At 41.0% G+C, this 19,182-nt stretch overlaps 1 protein-coding gene and 1 long non-coding RNA gene across 4 annotated transcripts in view; one reads left to right on the forward strand and one right to left on the reverse strand.

Moving 5' to 3' along the window:
- The window catches only part of LOC143521961 (interleukin-31 receptor subunit alpha), a 66,021-nt gene extending 63,812 nt beyond the window's left edge, over positions 1 to 2,209 (reverse strand). For 2 of the 3 annotated variants that reach the window (XM_077015525.1, XM_077015524.1), the window contains exon 1: positions 1,204 to 2,209. The gene's annotated coding sequence lies outside the window, so the exon portion shown is untranslated. The remainder of the gene's footprint in view (positions 1 to 1,203) is intronic. The other variant, XM_077015526.1, reaches the window with a different exon arrangement.
- LOC143521963 (uncharacterized) overlaps positions 1 to 19,182 on the forward strand; it is a 66,357-nt gene that overhangs the window by 37,215 nt on the left and 9,960 nt on the right. The window lies entirely within an intron of this gene.

Below are 19,182 nucleotides of genomic sequence, written 5' to 3' on the forward strand. Positions count from 1 at the left end.
AGCGAACCCAACTAATCGGCACACGAACTTATTAACAACCGAACTTGATTTATGATCCCTAAGGTGTAGTCTGAGACCAAAGCAAACTATAACGTAGACGAAAAGAACTCATACGAACGCCAGACCAACGAATGAAAACACTTAACCAAACACAATATGTGAACCTCAAAGGTATAGTCAGACTAGGGGAAGCCCTGAAACGTAGACGACACTCAAACAATGACAATATATGAATAAAATAGACTTAATTTATACACGAAACATGAGGGAATGGCAATAACATGACAACACTACACAAACATGGCATGAAATAATTCACACAGTACAACTACATAAACTGATGAAGGGAAACTTAAACCAACGCACATAATCAAGTACACAAATCAATCAACTTAGATGCATAGACATCACATTAACAGAGAACGTTACCGGAGTCGCAAGGACTCATGGGAAGCAGCGCTGTCCCCCATTGGACCGACGCCTCAATATAAAAATATACAACACTAATAGTTGAAATTAGCCATAATCTCCGAACCGTCAGAACACATATTTCAACGCTACGGTTATACTTAAACTATGATCGGACAGGAATGCCAGACACCTGCTCTAGCGCTATATGAACCGATAAGAATATATTTGTGTTAACTAAATAAGTTACATACACTGAAAGCTGACAACATTGCAAACACTCATTTGAAGAAACACTCATTTGGGCTGCAGCGGGGTGATAACGAAAGGTTCTTCAATCAATATGCACAACCAGAACAACTCTTCATGCACACAGTGCAGTGGTCCGATTCAAACAGGCCCCACCCCTACCAATCATAAACTTAACATATTCAGTTATCTTTTACTTACTACATGATCATTGCAATGCCTATTTCAGCTCAATATTGATAACAACTAGTTCTATTTAGTAATGGCAATATTTTATTTATTTATTTATAAAACATGAAATAATAATTAATGATTACTAAAATAATTAATTAAAACCAAACCTGGGTGTACAGTGCACGGTCCTAACTTGGTCACCCAAACTTTTTAATGTCGCATAACAGCCAGCCGCCACTTATGATTTTCTTCAATAGTATAAATCACTTTACTGGTCATATTCATCTGTTCCTCTAAAGTATTTAATTCTACATCAAACTGTTTGTATGACTTCTGCATTTCCTCACATGTTGATAAAAAACAGATACTCACCTGAAGTTTTAAATATAGAATAAGAGTTCTGTTCTGACACCACGAGGTTTTACCACCCTCAATCAATTCAGGTTATTTGTCCGGCTTTTTGCTTTGTCCAAATTAAGCCTATTTATGGATTCCTCCGGTCCAAAGGTCAACTCAAAACCTAGCTCGCGGGGACTCGAACCCCTGCGTATCCCAATCATCTCGTCAAACGAATGGTTCGGTTCGCCAAACCACGGAAATAAAGCAACTTAAGCCGGTAGGGACTCAAACCCTTTTTACCTTAGGGACTGAAACCCTATTCCTTGGTTACAACTTTTTAACCATATACTTTTACCTTTTTAGACAAAAGACTGGATTTAATTTAGAATCATCCAAGTACTGTCAGTTCACCACAATTTGGTTACAATTCAATTTTGCAGATTTAGTGTTTAACTGGCTCTGCCTTACCACTGTTCTTGTGCCGGCACGGACGAACTGACAGTCATTAGATGAGAAAAAAAGTTCCAAAATATCCTGCAATCACGTCGGGCGTCACCAATTGTCGTGCTTTGATCCTCTTTCACCTAGCACAGCATGCTCGTTGATTGCAAGAGAAAACATTACCAGTCTTGTCTTTATCCTTTTATTAAATGTATACAAAAATACAGAGCACTCTGGAGAGAACACACACAAGCCTATCTACTCTACCCTATGGCTCTGTGCGCAGGTCTCTCCTGACACATTGTCCTCCCGTTCTATATAGTGTGGCCTGGGTATAAGCCCCCCTGTTTCTTTTGGACTTTCCCTAACCTAGCCTGTTAGACAAAGGCTGATTGTCTAAGACATTCACAATCCGCTGAGCTCATCTTGTTTTTTCCCTAAATCTTACAATGACTTTTGCCAATTATGATTTTCACAGACTTAATAGTGGTTCCATACATAGGAGTTGCACGTAGATCACATACGTTAAACATACAGATGTTTCCTTACTAAGAGTGGGAGAGAGGCCTTCGCTTCCTGGTCCTGTCAAACTGATATACTTTCTTATTCTTCTTAAGCATCCTGTTATTTTAGAAAACAACAGGCACTTGGAATATGGGACAGAGCATACAGGCCTTTTCTCAGACACACTTGATAATAAGCTATTTGATTAATACTATACTGTAAGCAAAACATAAAGTGATTAATATTAGAAGTTTGATTAATACTTTAAGACTGGTCAAATTATATATGGATTATGATAAGCTGCTTGATCAATACTGTAATGTAAACAATATATGAAGGGATTAAAATGTAAATCTCAACAGCAAGTACTAAGTTAACGCTCGTTTTATGCTCATTTTAGCAGCTAACTACATTTGAGACTGTCAGTCACAACCTTTTCAGGAGCTTGTACATCGTGGTTGTGCTGCCGTGGAATCTGCCTTGCAGATATTGCATTGCACGCGTTTCTCTTTCATTTTCTTAGTGATCCCACAATTTTGAGATCCGTAGCCGGGTAGCCATGATACCAGAGCCTGTCTGTATAACGTCCTGGGATGTCGTCCACTGCCTACCAAGGTTTCCACTACTGCGCATGTGCGTCAAGGACAGAAAGGCAGATGCAGCAGTGGAGCAGTTTGGAGAGAAAAAAGTAAAAAAGACGCATCGACTAATCGACTATTAGTCGTCGACTATTTTAATAGTCGACATAATCGTGACTAGTCGACTAATCGTGGCAGCCCTACATCCATGTTGATAGAAGTCCACATGTCTCATGTGAGGCTGACAGACACAACTTGGAGTTTCTCCTTGACCTTCTCCTTAGCCTCTTCATACTGCTTGTCCACCATTTGCCTTCAGAGTCTGTAAACACAAATGTGAATATGTAGCCTACTATTCATTTAATGTTCGGGTAGCAATGAAACGCTTAATCGATGTCCCTACAATACGCACCTGTCTCGTTTGCAGAACACATGTTGGATCCAGTACACGAATGAGCTCCTTAAAACCCCACATCTTCCACAATGGAAAAGGGCTGGGAGTCTTTGATGACCATATCACCTAAGGCATCATCCACCATTTTCTTTCTGAAATCTGAAACAAAATGTAAAGCAGGACATTATAGGGGCCAACCACATTATATAAATAATTCAAGACAGATCTATTACTTTGACTGGTGTCTGGACCACTGTCAGCAGACTGGGCAAGCTCATGTACTGCTCTGTAATATCGCAGCATGGAGGATGTGTTGTTGCTGTGAGTGAGCTCCTTATGACACAGCAAGCACTACCTTCATTATGAAAAAAAAACACAAGGAAAGGTTATATAGGCTATGGAGAATGTCATAATGATGAAACTTAAATACAGCTATGATCTACCTTGTTTTGAGCAACCAATTCAAAATGTTCGACTAATGGTCGAATCAGGGTTTTTTTTTTCTTCTTCCTAGAGCACCTTAAATGGGATCTCGTTCTCATTCAGGACTTTTTTCCACTTCAAAGGAAAAACCTAAAACACTCAGATAAATGAATAAACATGGTAGGTTGGCTTTATTCAGCTTTTTATTTATTTGCTTATTTATTTTTTAATAAATTAGAACTTTTTTTTTTGTTAAGTCACCGTCAGTGCACAATGCGCTTATCGAAATTTGTCAAACAGGCACTGTGCAAAATGTCAAAAATATTTTAAATAAAATATGCCTGTCTGAAAATGTAAAAACAATTTGCCACACAACAGCAAAAAAAAAAAGTAAAGCTTCAAGTAACGGGGTTGAAAAAGCAAACAACAAAAAATGTTTATAGGCCTGCTTGCCGAGATGCCACGACCAAAACAACAAATGGCTGAATTGTGTGGTTTTGTTTTGGTTTTCTTTTTTTTAAATAAATTTATTTATTTTTTTGCATGTTCAGCTCCGCTATTAACAGAAATTAGGATGATTTTATTTGACAAAAGGCTATATATAACGAAAACCAAGACACTTCATGCAACAACTAATGCTTAGCAGCATACTTGGGCACCCCCATGCAGTCAGAATGGTACATTTGACTATGATGTTCATAGTCGACTAGGGGTCCTCCAATCGAATAGTCGAATCAGCGACTATTGCAGGTCACCCCTAATAATAATAATAAATAGCTGATCTAATCTATTTTTATAACAGAACTTTAACCACTAACTCTAACCAATGCACAACTCACAACACCAAACTTCAACTTAAAACCCACAAAGGGCCACAAGACTCGAACCTCCTTTTATGTGGTTGTGACACTCAAAATGAAACTGACGTAGCCCACTGAATCCGAGGCCTCGTTTGTCATCAGTCACATGATTTTTACGGTAACGACACTCCTCTAACCAGGGCGTCATCTGGCATGTCCCTTTTTGCTCGACACAGGCTCCAAGGCATCACTTTAAATGTTTAATTCAGAAGATCCCTGGCTTAATGTAAGCAAATTATTTAATCTAATCTATTTTATAACAGAACTTTAACCACTAACTGTAACTAATTAACCAATGGACACCTCAACACCAAACACCAACTTAAAACCCATGACGTGGCCCACTGAATCCGAGGCCTCGTTTGTCATCAGTCATGTAATTTTTACTGGGGCTTCATGTGGCATGTCTTTTGCTCGACACAGGCTCAGAGGCATCGCTTAAAATGTTAAATCACTACAGATACAAATAAACTTGCTCCACCTAGACCATTAACCCACCGTGCTGTTAATCAGGTGGGGGGGGTTAGCGAACGTAAGTTGTTACTGGGCGGCCTGTAAAATGGACACAAATTAAGTATTATATCGAGATCGATCGCCAGTGGTTGGCGCCAGAGCGAACTAGTGACTCATAGATATGGATCAGAGATAAATAAACTTTATCTCTGACTTTAAACTTTATCTCAGTTTAAAGTTTAAACTTATAAACTTTATCTCAGACCCTCGTCGCTTGCGTGAGCTGCAGTGACTTCGCGGGCTACCGTTGCATTGTGGGGAATGTAGTGTTTGTGCGTGCAAAACACCATCGGGCGGCTGTGGCCTGCGGGCCGGTTCTAATAGTAATTAAATATCATCCAGGGGGCCATAGATAATCAATTCGCGGGTCGGATCTGGACAGTTTATCCCCGCTTTTATGTAGTGTACCGGGATACTGCTTTTCCCGATCTTTTTGCCGTTATTTTCGTCGCTTATGCTGCTTTCAGTCTGCTCCTCTTGAACGTATATACGGAAGTAAGGCGGGAGTTTGTCGACGTCACATCAAGACGACATCAGTGATTGGTCAAATTTGCGGGAAAGTTGCGGTGATTGGCTAAAGTTGCAACACCGCCCTGAATTCGCGGGGTTTGCTTGAAGTTGCGTTGAAGTTGCAAATCGCAACATCGCGACTTTCTGGAGGGTCTGACCAATGTAAGGTAGGAAATATAGGAGCCTGTATTACAAATGCAGTTTGTAAGGGAAGGATGACTGCACTGCACAGCTTGTTTCATTATATTCCTATTACTCAAAGTCTCACTTCCTGTCTAGGGCTGCCACAAACTGTTATTATAGTCAACTAATCACGGATTAATTTTTATGATTAGTCGACTAATCGAATTGTCCATTGATTGAATATAAAACGTACAGCTTATCACACTAGAATGCAACTAATATTATATAACCATCATTAGATTTCAGCTATAACTAAAAATAAAAACAATTAAGATCATAGTTCATTAAACCTTTAATGAAATATGCAGCTTGTTGCAACAATTATTAAAATAAGTATAAGGCACTGGCTTAAACAACGCAAAAATATACATTAATAAATAATTTTTTAGGTTTTTCTTTTTCATTTGTCTCTGGCATCAAACTTGGCTACATTTTAAATCAAATTAGGTAGGGACCTGAATCTAAGGAGTTATTCACAAAAATAAAGTTTTGGTCTCACTGACGTTACAGAAAACAAACGAATGCGTGCTAAGGCTAACGAAACAAATCGCCATCACTAATGTTAACTTTTACAGCTACCACGATAAGTAAGTACTAAGTTGATGCTCTGTTTACGCTAACTTTAGAGGCTAACTAGCAATTTAGATTACAGAGATGACAATACCTCTTCATCATTGTCACAATCAGCCAGTGGCGTGCACAATTAGACCTCAGGTGGTGCTAAAGCACCACCAACTCTGCCCTTTATCAACGAAAGTGCCCTTTTGAAACTTCGTTTTTTATTATTATCATTTTACTGAGGTCGGTTTGAAATGATCTTTTGAAAACCTGTAGGTGGCCATTATACCAGTCTGTATAATGTCCTGGGATGTCGTCAACTGTCTACCCCGGTTTCCACTACTGCGCTTGTGCGTCAAGGGCTGAAAGGCAGATGCAGGAGTGGATACTAGGGGTGGGAATCGTTTACTATCTCACGATTCGATTGCGATTTTGGGGGCCACAATTCAATTCAAAATCGATTTTCAATTCAAAACGATTTTCGATTCAAAAAACGATTTGATTTATAAAAATTTCTGCTTAAGTCTATAAAATCTGCATGATCTCAGGGTTCCTACGGGTCCTTGAAATCCTTGAAAGTTTGTGAATCTGAAAAAATAAGTTCAAGGCCCTGGAAAGTTTTTGAAAACAGGAATAAAAGACAGCTGTCCTTGAAGGTCCTTGAATATTTTGGGGGGTTTGAAATTTTACATGGATGAAGACCGCAGTCAAGGAATAATAGGCCACAATTGGTAGGAAGTCAATATTTACAAAAGATTGCTATGAAAAAGATTGTCATAATGTTTCATAAAATTGTCATAAATATTGTCATATATCATATTGTCATAAAATATGACCTGATATAGGGGCAGTCATGGCCTGGTGGTTAGGAACTGGTCTTGTGACCAGACCTGAGGCCATGACTGAGGTGCCCCTGAGCAAGGCCCTTAACCCTCAACTGCTCACTTGTATAAAAAATGAGATAAAAATGTAAGTCGCTGTTGGGAATTTTCTTCTCCGACCCAGACGGGCCCCAACACCGCCCCGATGAACCGACTGGTTTTTGACTGAGTGGTCCAAGCAAAGTCTTGACAACAAAAGTTCTTTTAAAATGATTTATATAGAATATAATTAAATGCAATATAATAGAAGTATACGTGGTACAAACTCTTCAGTGCACTGGTGCTAGTTTGCCTAGAACTCTACCTAACCCCAAGTGGATCTCAGCAGTGTCCAAGCGAAAAGCCTCCTGTGCTGGGCGATGTCCTTTCTTTCATACTCTCTGTCCATAAGTTTCGATAACTCCCCAATCCTGGCTGCTCTCCATGGAAATTCACCTGCTCCTCTTCTCCCAGCCTGTGTACCTGGTTATCTAAAAACTGCTTGCTACACATCCTGCACTGAATAGGCCCCTTCTGTTCTCCTCAAGGCCACTGAGGCCTCCTTACTCCTGCTTTCCCACAGTCTTCCTGAAAAACACTAAATTGACACCAAGTTATTAGCCTTTAATTTTCTTTTTTCCAACATCGCTCTGGATAAGGGCGTCTGCCAAATGCCGTAAATGTAAATCTGATATGATACTTATAAAGATTTTAAGAAAGTCTGCAAAGTGATTCCTTTAGCATTAATTCAATTAATGAAAAATGTCATTTTATATTCAGAGTTGACTGTTTCGATGCCCGTTAAAAGTGAATGACAATCTTATTACACTTGAAGTCAACTAAGTTAATCACTGATGGTATGAGACAAAAGATGTAAAGGATGTAAAAGATGTAGAGATTCTTTCAAGAAACATCCTAATACAAATTATAAAACCACAATGGCTTGTCAAATGGCCCATATCTTCTAAAGTAAAAGAGACTCATTTCAAAATAATAAATAAGATATATCCTGTAGCAGTAGCGAACCGTGACCATTAAACCTGGGCCCGCTACACCCCCCCCCCCCCCCCCCCGAATTTTTTTTCCTCTCCTAATAATCTGCATTAAAGAATACAGAAAAAAACAGGATGACAGTATAGCTTTAGAAACGCAATAAACAATAACATTTGTACTAGATAACTTGTTAAGCAAAATAAGTTTCCAAACAAAATAAGGTTGTGAGAGAAATTATTGATTATTGATTAATAACTATTAATTAGATTATGTTTAATTATTATAAGAGATCATTATGAACTTTATGATTTAGGACATGTCCATTCTGACTAAGCAGAAGGACTACAATAATGAAGTAGTGTGATTCAGTGTAACCATGTTTAGTTCATATTATGCATGTGTGCTACGTGACCCAGGTCAGGGAGAGTGCTGAGGGTAAGAGCACTCTGTTAACTGGTAGTCACTAGGCTACTAGTCTTGGGTCATTTAGCTTCCTCTGTGTTGAACTGATACATCAGTTGCTTCCGCTAACTCTAGGGAAGTCCATATTAGGAGATACACACATGTGAGACAAAGTAGCCTGCTGGACGCCTATGTTTTGGAACATGCTGTGCTTAAGATAACCTACTGTTAGAACTGCTGAATTGTGTTTAAGATTGTATATAAGCAGGGGGAGCGCCCCCCTGCCTTCAGAGTTGTCATGCTTGAATGAGACTCTCATGTCTGTGTCTGTCTTGTATCTGTCTTTGTCCTATTTATATATATATTTATATTTTTGTAATAAATTAATCATTTAACCACGTCTGGGTCCTCATCCATTTATTAGAAAATTTCCACGACAAGGTTCACAGTTCCGTGGTTCTCGGAAGCGGAATATGTAAATGAGGACGTCAGGACTGAATTGAAACTAGCTAGCGGCGGTAGGCTAACGACAGCTAGCGTCGCCACAGCGGGCGGATATTATCATACAGTTAAGCCCGCCCACTAAGAGGGAAGATATGATTGGTCAATTTTACGGTCATTTGAAACTAGTATTGCGCTGAATTATAACTGCCAGGCCCTCTGTAAACGAACAGCGGCCATCACAGTCCTGATAGGGGGAGACACAGGCTTGATTTCCTTATATTTTTGTAATTGTTTAGATGTCGATTGTAAAACTAAGTAGATAAAATAAAATTGGATAATTATATATATAATGTTTTAAGAATATTTTAGGCCCTCTGAGAGGGCGTAGAGGGCCCTGACGGTTCCCCATTGTCCTGTAGTTGTTTCTTGAAAGAAGATTTAAACTTTATGTGGATTCATGTACCTTTTGTAAGTCAGAAGATGAATTCCAGGAGTGTTTGTTTTTTCATGTCAACATTCACAAAGTTTTTGCATGGACACTAGAAACTCGATTAATCTCAAACTTAACATTCTTTCTTTTGATACCATTTTGGTCATTCTCCTGTAGAGAAATTTGTTTGTTCAGCACCGAAAGCTAGTGTTTCCTGTATGTAGTTAACGTATGTGTAGCCGCTTTATGTGAATGTCACCTTCTCACAGGTCCACTGCTAAATTGCCAGTCATGTTGAGTGTGAATTAAGTTTTCGTTTAATCAGCGCTTAATGTCATGCACAGAACACTTCAGGATGCATGGCTTGAAATGGCATTCGGTCTTTTGAATTTGCATTGAATTGACATCGTTTTTTGACAACATATTCCGGGGTAACAGTAGGTAAATGGTGCCAGGTGCAGTCCTTGAATTTGAGGAAGCTGGTCCTGGAAAGTCATTGAAAGGTCCTTGAATTTGATGTTAACCAAGGTGTGGGAACCCTGTGATCTACTACAGTCTGCTTTGCAAGACAGAATGACAAATACAGAAAACAAAGTCTTCACATTTAATTGACAAAAATAATGTGCTTTGGTAAAATAAAATGCTTTTTGTTGTTACCAAAATTCTTGAGCTTCATTTTACAAGCTGTCAGGGCTGGCTCGGATGCTGTTCTTCCAGCCGTGGCTAGGGGCACCAGAGTCAGTCCCAGACTATAGGTGGCGTAACCATACGTTCTCAGCCAGTCTCTGCTTTCTCTGTGGTTGCTTCTCGTTTGAAGGTGTCTCGCCACCTCTGTTATGCTTTCTCTTTACTTATTCGAGTATCTACAGTTGTGATCAAATTTATTCAACCCCCACTGAAATAAAGTGTTTTGGCCAGTTTGACATTGATTTTGATCATTTCAGTCATCTTATTTACAATTATATCAAAGAGGCACTTATAAATTAGACAAACATAACATAATATTTATGATGGAATAACCACAAATGTCTTTACTGTGCTCACATCATTATCAGTTTTATTCAACCCCCTAGTGACATTATTTTTTAGTACTTAGTACAACATCCTTTTCCAGTTATGACAGCTTTCAAGCGTGAAGCATAGCTTGACACAAGTGTCTTGCAGCGACCTATGGGTATCTTAGCCCATTCTTCATGGGCAAAAGCCTCCAGTTCAGTCACATTCTTAGGCTTGCGCACTGCAACTGCCTTCTTTAGGTCCCACCAGAGGTTCTCAATTGGATTTAAGTCTGGTGATTGCGATGGCCACTCTAGAATGTTCCAGCCTTTCATGTTCAACCATGCTCTAGTGGACTTGGATGTGTGCTTCGGATCATTGTCCTGTTGGAAGGTCCAACATCTCCCAAGCCGCAGGTTTGTGACTGACTCCATCACATTTTCCTCCAAGATCTCCTGGTACTGAAGGGAATTCATGGTACCCTGCACACATTGAAGCTTTCCTGTACCATTAGAAGCAAAACAGCCCCAAAGCATAATTGACCCCCCGCCATGCTTCACAGTAGGCAAGGTGTTCTTTTGTTCATAAGCCTGGTTCTTCCTTCTCCAAACATAGCGCTGGTCCATTGTCCCAAACAGTTCTAATTTAGTTTCATCTGACCACAGTACACTGTTCCAAAACCTTTGTGGCTTGTCCACATGACTTTTGGCATACTGCAGTCAACTTTTCTTGTTCTTTGGAGTCAGCAAAGGGGTGCGTCTGGGCGTTCTGGCATGGAGGTCTTCGTTATGCAGTGCGCACCTTATTGTCTGAGCTGAAACTTCAGTGCCCACATCTGACAGGTCTTTTTTCAGTTCCTTAGCAGTCACGCGGGGATTTTTCTCCACATTACGCTTCAGGTAGCGCACAGCAGTCGCGGTCAGGATCTTCTTTCTGCCACGACCAGGTAACGTTTCCACTGTGCCCTTTAACTTGAACTTGCGAATGATACTTCCGATAGTGTCTCTTGGAATATTTAACAACTTCGCAATCTTTTTATATCCATTGCCATTCTTGTGAAGAGCAATAACCTCTTCTCTTGTCTTCTGGGACCATTCTCTTGCCTTCACCATGCTTGGAAACACACCAGTAGATGTCTAGAAGGAGCTGAGTATCACAGTCCTTTTAAATCTGCCTAATTGGTGCTTATCATGCTTGATTGCTGCTCGTTGACATCCACAGATGTTTTCAATACCTGATGGAAAACACTGGAATGAACCTCTGTTCTTAGGAGTGGTAGTCGTAAAGGGGTTGAATAATTGTGTCAATGAAGAAATCACAAAAAGGCCATTTAATACTTTATGACAAAAAAAATTGATGCTATCTTAGTTGCATTTAGTTCTTTAACAAGTCCTTGTAAGATTTCATTATGAACACAATTACAAATGTGCACTGAATTCCATAAAACCCTTCGCAGCATTGGGGGTTGAATAAATTTGATCACAACTGTATCTCCTGCGTCGCTTCCTGACCCATCTCAAGTTTTCCCAATCCTGCATTTCTTCCTATCCGTTTTGCCTATATTTTTGTGAAGGGTTTTATTTTGCTGCGGCGTTTTTCGCCAATTACTACTTCTGGTGTCCTTGGTTTCGTTTTCGCGTAGTATTTATCCGCACTGTTTTTTAGTTACTGTTATTTTGTTTCTTTCTCCCGTCTCACTACGGTTAACTTAGTTTTCCCGCGTTGTATTTTGCGCATTTTTTGTTTCTATTTGCTCCATGCCCTCACGGTTTTGGTTTCTATTCGCTTGCGCATTGAGTCTCCCGTGTTATTTTGTTTGTTTGTTCTGGGTCGCTGTGCGCATTTCCCTCTCGCTAATACATGTGACGAGTGTCAAACGTATTGCTTTTGCGAGCCGGCACTCGTGTCCACCCTTCTCTATATTATTTCACGCTGTGTGTACGTTCCCGTGCTCACCGTGTTACATACGCCTTGCACACGAGCTACATTGTGTCAAGTTCGGTCTTCCCTGGCATTCGTAAATACCAAAATGAACCCATATTTTTGCCTTAAATGAAGACGGAACAGGTTGAATATCTCTTTCCTCCATCTGTCTTGAAACCTTTCCGCACACGAGTGTGTCCCAGAACCTGCTGTGTAAAGTCTCGCGTAATTTTGTAATTACGTAACGCGACTTAGAATCGATTTTGGGACATTTAAAATCGATTCTGAATCGTAGTAAATGAGAATCGATTTTTGATATATGAATCGATTTTTTGGCACACCTCTAGTGGATACTGTCGCAGCAGTTTGGAGAGAAAAAAAACAAAACAACGCATCGACCAGGGCCTAAATCCACAACTTTTTCTTAACAAAACAAAAGTAATTTTTTTTATTATGAAAAATGACATGAAATATTCCCCCATAGTGTATTGTGTCCCTAAATCAATTTTGGTCATGAAAATGTATCATTTTGCAGAGAACAGGGTGGTTTTAATGATGTCATTAAGATGTATTCATTATGATACACTGTTAGTCAGTGGATTGATATAGCTGACATTCATTTTACATTGCAAGGTAGGGAAATGCTTGTGTAATACTTTAATTATTAAACATTACAAGTAATCAACTGTTTTTATTAAGAAACATATGTTCTTCAGCGCTTGAATTAAGACGGTCTCTTCTCTTGCTCAGAATTTCTCCAGCTTTGGAGAATACTCACAGGGCACTGAGGTTGCTAGGATTGAGATTTTTTTTTGTTAATTGAAACAAATGAGGAAAGACGGCAGAGTGTCTAAGCCAGTAATCCATAGGGTCTTCACCTTTGGGCAGATATGGAGATGAGGGATATTGTTGAACCTTAACAGTAGCATCAGCAGTAGCACTCCCACTCTGCTGTCAAACAAATCCCACAGGTTTTCTTGATCCCCCTGACTAACTGGAGATGCTTGACCTGCTGATGAGGGACCTGCTAATGTTAATGCTGACTGTGACTGATTTGAGTCTGAGATGCTGAACAAATTATAGCTCAGCACTCGGATATCAAATTCTGTACTGCTTTGGTTGCATTATCTGAACTTCCAAAACCCAGAACCTTGAATCTTGGATCCAGTAAAGTTGCTATTGCAAGGACTCTCACAGATTCCACTCCACAGCGTACCCTCAAATGATTCTGAAGGTTATGGCATAACTGTAGAGCTGTTAGATTTGTTAATTTTTGGCTTTTCTCCTGGATCTTGTGATGAAGCATGCGAACAATTGGGATTATTTTGGATGCAGAAATTCTCTTTTCTGCTTATGATTCAACTGTGGCTTCATTGAAAGGGAGAAGAACTTGAATAAATTGGCTGACTTCATGATGTCCACTATTTAAAGGAGTCACACTGGTGTTGAGAGACCAAGGCAGTTGCCACTACTTTACGTTGCTCAAATAAACGCTGAAACATTGAAAAGGTGCTATTCCTTGTTGTCTCCACCTCTTGGATAAGTTTCATTTGCGGTTTTCCCATCCGTTCCTGGATGTTGGTGAGCTTCTCTTTTGCTTTGGTGCTATATTTGAAATAGCCTACAATGTTCCAAAATTGAAGCCTTAATTCATATAGATCAGGCGTTTGTTATATTGCCTTTTTCAAAACCAGATTTAGTGTGTGATCAAAACAAGGGACATGGCGTACATGTAAAAGATGTGCACAGGCAATCATATTGGCAGCATTATCTGTCAAGTCATGTGATCTTGTCCTTTAACCCCCATGAATCCAGTAGTGTAGTTTTGGCTTCTGTTATGTGCTCTGCTGTGTGTGTTTCAGGAAATTTGGACACCCCCAATAGAGTAGTGCAAAGCTTGCTTTCTTCATTGATGTAATGGCATATTACTGCCAGGTAACAATGTTTATTGAGGTCCACATATCTGATGTCAGGCTCACAGATGTTGCTTTCATCACTTCTATCATTGCAGTTTTCTTCTCCTGCTCATATCTGGATCTCACCATTGTCTTCAGCGAATTTCTAGATGGCAGTACATAGTTAAGATTGTTTCAGAGATCTTGTTTAAAAACTCTCATCTTCCACAACAGAAAAGGGTTATGAATTCTTTATTATGAAATTGACAAGAGCTTCATCCAGCTCTTTTTGCCTTCCTGTTATGAAACAATAAGTATACTATTAATGCTATACGTATATTAATGTACATTACATTGAGCATACATCACTCAAATATATGTTTACAGTGGGATGCGAAAGTTTGGGCACCCTTGTTAATTTTCCTGATTTACCTTTATAAATCATTGAATGTTTGGATTAAAACATTCAGTTAAATATATCATATAAGGGACAAACACAGTGATATTTGAGAGGTGAAATGAAGTTTATATGATTTACAGAAAGTGTGCAATAATTGTCTAAAGAAAAATAGGCAGGTGAATAAGTTTGGGCATGCAAAAAAAAAAACCTTAACTTAATATTTTGTAGATCCTCCTTTCACAGAAATAACAGCCTCTAAACGCTTCCTATAGCTTCTAATGAGAATCTAGATTGTGGCTGAAGGTATTTTAGACTATTCTTCTTTACAAAACATCTCTAGTTCATTCAGGTTTAATGGTTTCCGAGCATGAACAGCTCTCTAAGCGACACCAGAGAGTTTGGTTTTTTTTTTTTTTTTTTTTTTGAACAAAAGTATTTTTATTGGCATTTTCTAATTACACAACAAACTTAACACAAATATAAGAACAATAGTAAAACTAAAAAAGAAAAAATTGTATGAAAATAAGAAGAAAGAAAAATCCAAACACCCAGTTAATCAACAGTCAGTCAAGTCAGTTAATCAACAGAGTCCATTTTGTCTATATAAGTCAAAACAGGCTGCCAGGTCGCATTAAATTTACCACTGCAGCCAGACAGAGAGAATCTAATTTTTTCTAATCCTATAAACTGCATCAAGTCATTTAACCAGTTTTTAAAGGTAGGAGGGCTTCTCTTTCCATTTTAACAATATAAGTCGCTGTGCCACTAGAGTAGCAAAGGCCACTACCCTGGAACGAGCTTGCCCTAGATGAAGCCCTTGTGGGGTCACCCCAAACACTGCAGTTAAGTGGGAAGGCTGGATCGGCTGGTGAAACACCCCTGATAGGAAGTTAAAAACGGAGTCCCAAAATGGTCAACTTTGGACAAAACCAAAACGTGTGCATGTGTTAACACAGCTTTTTAATAATATTCAGGTCTGGGGACCGAGATGGCCATTCCAGAATGTTGTACTTGTTCCTCTGCATGAATGCCTTAGTAGATGTTGATAAGTGTTTAGGGTCGTTGTCCTGTTGGAAGATCCAGCCCCGGTGCAGCTTCAGCTATGTCACCGATTCCTGGACATTGGTCTCCAGAATCTGCTGATATTGATTGGAATCCATGCGTCCCTCAACTTTAACAAGATTCCCAGTCCCTGTACTGGCCACACAGCCCCACAGCATGATGGAACCACCACCAAATTTTACTGTAGGTAGCAGGTGTTTTTCTTGGAGTGATGTGTTCTTTTTTTTCTCCAAAATGAAGCTGGCTCGTCCAAATGTGCTTTAGCATACCTCAAGCGGCTCTGTTTGTGATTGGGGCTGCGAATCTTTGGGAATCCCACGATTCGATTCAGAATCGATTCTTGGGGTCAAGATTAAAACTAATGATATAAGCAGGGTATCTGCAGGTCCTTAAAGTCTTAAAATGTCTTAAATTTAGTTTTCCATATTCAAGGCCTAAAAATGGAGGCATTAAATTATAAGTGTGTTGCTCAGTTGTTCTGTTTTATTTTACCAACGATATGTATATTATCATTTTCGCAACGGCTGTATACTCTGCATGGTAGATGGCGCGAACCGCTCCAGGGTCCTAGCGCTAGATTCCTAGTAGTATTTGTGCGAAAGGTAATTCTTCATCTCCCTCCGGGGTGGATGTTAATCTGATTTCAATATCCCCAACACAATCTCTAGAGGTGGTTTTCAGCCCCACAGAGATTGCACTTTCTGCCGTTTGGGCACTTCTCAAAGGTGTGCCCAGTTTCTCTACACTTGAATGAATGAATGAATGAATGCCGCACTTGTCGCAAAATACTTTAGAGCATGCCTCTGCTAAGTGACCCATCTCCCCACACCTCCTACAGACTTTAGGCATCCCTTGGTAAAACATGTACCCCCTGTTCTCTCCTAATACAATCGTTTGCGGCAAGTGCTTTAACCCCATATAACCATTTACATCCTCCCATTGTTGTATAGGAATACAACAACTTGCGTCCACCACTTGCGCCGGCTTCCCTGTTACTTTACAAAACCTATTTAACCATGCACAGATATCTTCAGGACTCACTGTTTCATTAAACATTCTCACCACCACAACCTTCCTCGTATAGTCAGTCAATTTCTCAAACTTGAAAAGTTCAAAATGTTCTTTTAACTCTTGTAACCTCACCCAATAGGTACCCAAAAGAGCTGCTGTGCAAAAGCTAACATCAAACCCCTTGTTCTGGGGGAGTGCTATAATACAATTCAATTCAATTCAATTGAATCTTGCTCTTTGTATATTTCCTTTAATATACTATATAATATTTGTTGTAATCGAACACTTTGTTTCTGCGTTTGAATTCGTGTAAAATTATATGGCACAATTAGCTTGATGCTAATGTTGTATAAGAAATCCCATAGGATTGCTAGTGGAAATTAGCATTATGATCGCCTTGCTAATTTGCTTTCAAAAACATCATGTACAGCATACTTTCTCATGTAGAAGCATCAATAGCATTGATAAATGTTTGATCTAAACAGCAGGCTAGAGCTACTCATTCTATATTGTTATAGACTGTGCTGGGTGTGATTAGCTAAGAAATTATATGGCACAATTAGCTTGATGCTAATGTTATATTGGAAATCCCATAGGATTGCTAACAGAAATTAGCATTATGATCGCGTTGCATCAAAGCACTGATAAATGTTTGTGATCTAAACAGCAGGCTGGAAAAGGAGAGGAAAATACAGGAAAAAACATTCATGTGCTGCTAAACAACTTTATTCTGTGGCGCCATACCCCTAACTGAAAAGACAATATCTATCTATCTATCCATCATCACCTGCATTTGTGTTTCTGCTTCTATCATGACTCTGAAGAACACACCCACAGCAGCTCATACTAACTGCTGCCTCAGTCTTGCTCTGTGAATTAACATAATAAAGGGTGATGTTTGGTCCTGCTAATTGCTGGCAAGAAGGAGGGGTGATGTCCTCAGGATCTTGAAATCTCAGGAGCACTAGTGCTAATAGGGGCGGAGGTCCTCATCGGTGATGTCGTATCCGAAAGCTGTGCCCGGGGGGACACCATCAATAGGCCTCTGTAGTTCCCTCATCACACATAGGGCTCGAAACAGTCTGGCCCTGTGCTCCACCTTTTTTCTTGGCACCCCTTTGGGAAGGATCTGATGACCCTGGGCGCCTGCTGGAGTGGCCACGCCCTGCTGCTGCTGCTCCGGCTGATGCTCCTCCCCCTCCACTGGGCCCACATATACAACACTGTCCCCAGCGCTGCGACTGGGGGATGAGGGGACTGCCGGCCATTCAGGCGTTGCCAGTCCTTTCGGGGAGACCACACTCTTCTCCTTGGCCCCCTGCTGTCCCGCTGCAGTGGCCCTGCCGGTCCTTCTGCGCTTCCTGTTGGTGCCGGGAGCATCTGTGCCCGACTGCCCAGGCCCATCTTCCTGAGGAGGGGGAGCACACACCAAGTTAGTAAAGGCAGTCTTTACCTCCCCCTCCTACTTTCGTCGTCCTCTGCCTGGGGCCTCCGTCGATCCGGGATGGCTCGCTGGATTCCTGACGTCCTCTCCATCCTTCCCCCGTTCAGCTCCATCTGGAGAGGCCGCAAGAGGCGCAGCGGCCTCGCTGCCCCTGCCTGGCGCCACCACCGAGGCATAACTGGACACTGTCCATGGGCAGGAGCGCTTCAGATGTCCCACCCCACGGCACCTCCTGCACCACCGGGGGGCTTTACAGTCCCGGGCGAAGTGTCCTGGGCCCAGGCACTTGTCACTTAACACTATCGCAGTCCTCCAGGGAATGTCCATGCTCCCGACACCCCCTGCAGAAGGCCAGCTGGTCCCTGAATATCCCTTCCTAGGGCCTAAGGGCCTCTGGGCGCAAATCAGCTCCTCCGGCCGTAGCCCCAGATCACCCATGAGGACCACCCATATGAAAGGGATCCTCTCCACAAAGGGGATCCCCTCCCCGGGGGTCACCCACTGGAACCTGGCCGTATGGAGCGGGCCACCGCCGCCCTCCTGGCCAGGTCCCCTAGGAGGGTCCCCTCCGGCTTCCACCAGAGGGTCCCCTCCTGGATCCAGGGCCGGAGCCGCAGCGCCCAGAGCCTGTCCCCCAGCACCAGGGGACGCCATCTGACCCTCTTTTTTGGTCAAATTGTGTTTATTGATAAATATTCTCCTGTATACATTTGCCAGCACATGTATAAGTTATAGCTTGCAAAGCCATACATTTCTGACAATATTTCCACAAGCAGAGTATAATAGTGTATATATATACACAGTTTCACACTCATACAACAGTAATGTTTAAAATAAGGGGACTTTGTGGCAAATGAGACTCACTATCGTGCTGTCTGGGGAGGGGAGAAGAAAAGGGGTAGGGGAAAAAATGGGGGAGGAGACCCAGGCTGCTCTTGTCCTCCACCACAAGCCAGACCACTGCCCAATCTTAAAGAGAAGGGCTGCCACTGACCGCTCGTGCAGGGAACTGAGCTTAGCTGCAAGGTCCCGCACCCTTATGTGGTAGTCTTCCTGATATTAGAAACGGCGTGTTCATTTGCAAGTTGCTTCTCAAAATCTTGAATGCGCACACGCTTTGCAGCATTGCGCCTATCGCAATAGTGGATTGCCCGAGCACGAGACCTCTCTTTAATGTGCTCCCAACAT

This window comes from Brachyhypopomus gauderio, chromosome 8 (assembly GCF_052324685.1).
Source record: "Brachyhypopomus gauderio isolate BG-103 chromosome 8, BGAUD_0.2, whole genome shotgun sequence".
NCBI lineage: Eukaryota > Metazoa > Chordata > Actinopteri > Gymnotiformes > Hypopomidae > Brachyhypopomus > Brachyhypopomus gauderio.